The sequence below is a fragment of the Anomalospiza imberbis genome, chromosome 2 (genome assembly GCF_031753505.1).
Source record: "Anomalospiza imberbis isolate Cuckoo-Finch-1a 21T00152 chromosome 2, ASM3175350v1, whole genome shotgun sequence".
NCBI lineage: Eukaryota > Metazoa > Chordata > Aves > Passeriformes > Viduidae > Anomalospiza > Anomalospiza imberbis.
The window spans coordinates 17,780,801-17,785,198 of NC_089682.1; positions in this window are offsets into that span (position 1 = coordinate 17,780,801).

Sequence of the window (4,398 nt, forward strand, 5' to 3'; positions counted from 1 at the left end):
TCTGGGGAAGTGCTGTATTTCATGGCATGCATCTAACCTTCATTGTTCAACAGGAAAGTCCATGCTATGCAGAAACCTGTGAAATTTATATTCTGTGCTCAATTTATTCAGCCAAGTGGATGTTCTAGCACATTTCAAGTAGGAGCTGTAGGATATAATGCTAAATAATATCCTGGTTTGCAGTTAGTACACATCTTATAAGGTACCTAAGAGCTTCTGGTTTAGCCTCTTTGGAAAATTGCAGATAGTACCATTCTTTATGGGCTTTCTGTTGTATTAAAAATGAAGAAAAGGGATAAGTTTCCTAATAGAGCCCAGTAAATTTAATTTTAGGTACATTGTTACTAAGGAAATTAACTAGAAGAAATAAGTACATTTGTCTTTTCAAATGTGCTTTCTAACACACTTTCAATATATCTGAGAAGATACAGACAAGATCCATAGAATATATGTATGTTGTAATCTCTATTACCTTAACCAAGGATTGGAAAATTAAATAGGAATCCACTGCTTTTGTGTCTTTCTGGACCTGACTTACAGACCTGGGTATTTTCATATTTTCATAGAATTATTTGAATTGGAAGGGATCACACCGTTCCAACACCCTGCCCTGAGCAGGAACACTTCCCTCTATCCCAGGCTGCTCAATGTCCCAACCAGCACTGCCAGGGATGGAGAATCCACAATTTTCCTGGGCAACATTCTGTGAGAAGTGGGTAGAGGTGAAGGGAAGATGTGTGTCCTGTGGTCACATAAGAACTCATTCACATGTGTCTTCTTCCTTCCATATTTCTCCAGCAACAAAGGTCAAAGCCTTCCTCATTCTCAGGCACTCCCACAAACCACTTTATATGCCTGCTCTTATTTGCTACCCCAGAAAGGGCTGTGCTGATTATTTAGGCACTGGGAGGAGTCCCTTGACAGGAAATGTGGGTACTGGCCCTTATCTTGGTAGCTGTGACATTGAGGGCTGTCAGTGACCTGATCATAACAACACTGATGGATGTGAGGTTGTTGTTAGAAACAGCTCATGGGGTAGACTTGACCTCAAAAAGCAATGTTATGGATCTTCTCTGATTAGCTGATGCCATGAAAAATCTTATGCTATAGTTGATAGTGGGACATTGATACAATGACTAAATGCAAAGTCTGAGCATGAAAAAGATTTCAGAAGTATTTTTTGAGTGACATTCATCTACTGCGGTCTCCATGAGCAGTCAGCTAGGTTCATACAGCACTCTTCTGTAATTCCCTACAAATCAGTGTGCTTAGTCAACCTGAATGATTAGAAACATCGAGCTTTGTCCAGTCTTTGCCAGGTGAACTCAAAATAGCACTAAAAAGCACATTTCCTTAATTAAAATATTTCCTAGTTAAACACTAAATATTTGCAGGTCTTATCAGACTCCAGTATAAATATTAATAAGGTGTAAATTTTGAACACACAGAATTTCAGAAAGCAGTCGTGACTTTCAAATTACCCAGTACACTGTCTGGTACACAGTACTCATGTATTCATCTGCAGACACTCCTCCTGGGTTTGCAAAGTTATTTCTGCATCTAATAAACCTTTAGAATCTTAAACCATATGAGTTGTTATATACATCCTTCATCTTCTTACTCAGCCTCACCTTAAGCCCATTACTGCAGTGCCAGGTTAGTGTGCTGTCTCAAGATTACTTTACATGATCTGTTCAAAATAAAGTGCAAAATCCTGAATTCAAAAATTTCCTAAGAGTATTGACATAAAATCAAAAACACCCGAACACATAAAATCATGGAGTTCTCTGAATTCATTAATTCTCCAAGTTCCTAAAGCATATTATATCTGTCACCTGTTTTCCTACTGTTGCAAAGATGTCTAGAGTATAAAATCTATAACATGGAAAGCACATTACAGGAGAAATTACTTTGGTTGATGAGAAAGCCCTTCTGCCCGAATTCTCTGTTTTATTTTGTTGTGTTTATTTTTTCCCAAGACTTGTGAAGTGGAGAGAGCAGACTGCAGTCACAATCTGGTGGATGTCACCTCATCTGATATTTTTTCCACTCACTGACAGAAATAAAATTGGTTAAAACATGCAAATCTGATTTTCTATAATAGTGATCCTGTTTGCATAAGTGTTTTATTCTAGCGTGGGATTCACACTGGTGCCTCATGGTGTGGGGTAGCTCATGGGTTTGCTCATGAGGCAATTGTGTTCCCATGAAATTCCACGGCACCACATGCACCATATTCAGATGTTAAGCATCATGTGCCACTGAAACTGTGCTTTGCAGTTTTTTCAGGTGCTGGGTAAGTCCAACAGAGATATGCAGGTACAACAATGTCCACCATGCACAAATAGTGCTGCAGGGTGACATTTGGCACCCCATGGCAGACATTCTGCTCTCCCTTCCAAATCTACCATTTCAGATGTGACCCCTCTATGCACTTTCTGGGATTACCTACACATACTGCTTCCCTAACCTTGCACCTCCTGGAGGGGAAGTCCCACTGTGCCTGCCCGCCCTCCCAGAGAAATGATTAAATAAACTTTTGAAGCAGTCAGTTTGTTTTTATCTCTAGCCTGAAAAAATTAAAGATCATAATTTTTAGTTAAGCTGGCCTAGCAGTCCATTGACTGGGGATTTCAGATCCCAGCAAGTCACCTACAGTTTGATGTTTGGACATTTTGTCAAAAAATGAAAAATACAAATGGGGAGAAGCAAATTGAAATTGTTAAGATGAACATTATAATTAAGTATGAAAATGTCCAGAACTGCTTAATTTCACTTTTTTTTCAGTGGTCTTCCAATAAAAGATTTATATCTGTTTTCAGGAACAAGATGAATCCAGTTATTCTTTATATCATATTCTGGCCCCAGTCAACTGTTCAACTTTGTGAGAGCAAGAATGACTTTTCAAGCTACTTAACCTGCCATACTACAACCACAGTCCTAACCTGTAGTGATGGTGTTATGTATATTATTTTTAAAAATTAAACCACCTAAAAACAGATCTGTGGCTGTAAAATTCTTACCAAGTTGTAAAATATAAAGTGCAACATAATTTATTTTTAATTACCTTTCCTCTGAATCTAGGCGTAGACACTGAGCATCTCTGAACAGGGGGATGTAAGAAGGTATGAATGTTGTCTCCAGACTCACAGACCACATGCATGTCACACGCAGATTTGAGGTGCAGTAATCCTTGTGAACTTTCCATGTGCAAATCAAACTTGTAGTTTACCTTCCAGTGAAAGGTTTAGCCTCCAATTACTATTTGTTTTCCCTGAGATAGGAGGAGTGGGGTGGTTCAAGGCACATTTAGTAACTTCAGGCCTGGAAGCTGGAAAAGATAGAGATTCTTTTCAGGGCAGTGATGCATCCCCAGGTAAATGCCTCCCAGCTCCCAGCAGCACCTGATAGCAGAAAGCTTTTGCAAGTCAGAAGTGATTGTGACAAATATATCACTGAAAAGGCATCTTGAGGAACTACCTGCCAAGTAAAAAAAGCATTTGCCTGCATAAAAGTTCCCTCACTGCTATTTTGGATGCTCAGCCAGGTGTATCTGTGACTGTGCAGGTTTATTGGAAAGTGATCTTCTCTTTTGTATCTAGAATTCTAAGGAGAGATTCACAGGATCGTTCATGCTGGGAGGAACTTTGAAGGCTGGGTAGTCCAACCCTCTGCTCATAATGGTAAAACCTAGATCAGATTTCTGACAGGCTTGTCCTGTCATGTTTTGACAGTCTCTGTGGGGAAGATCCATGCAAACTGTCTGGGTAGTGTCTGGCAGCCCTTGTGGTGCAAAATGCTTCTTCCTGCCCAATCAGAATTTCGCTTGCTGCAGCTTGTGCTCACTGCTTCTCATCCCACCACCAAGCAGAGTCTGGCTCAGTCTTGTCTGTAATCTCCCATTAGAGGGTTATAGGCAGCAGCAAGACGCTCCCACACCCCTTACCCTTCTCTTAGGCAGGCACAATGAACCCAGCTCTCCCAGGTGTCTGATAACCACAGATTTCTACTGCCCTAAAGACAGAAACCTGTGCTGAAATACCTTAGCTTCAGTCAGCAGCTGGGCACAGCAACACACTGTGTCCCCACAGCAGCTGTAATTTCTGCTCAGCATCATCTTCCTTTAAGCAAAATCTTACTGCAGTCAGTGGATGTTTCTCCAGAGGATGTAAAGTGGAAATAATTCAGCTGTGCAAAAACCAAGCAACAAACAAGAAAAAAACAGGTATAAACAAAAAGAAATATCCAGCTGTCATTGGGCATAGTCCAGCTCTAGCTGAGGTCTCTATCAGGTCAGTGCTTCAGGCTCAAGTCTGCTCAAGTGTTTACACCTTAGATGTGTATTTCCTCTAGTAAAGCAGAAGTGTAATTGAAGCATGGCTTGGATTTGCCAGAGTG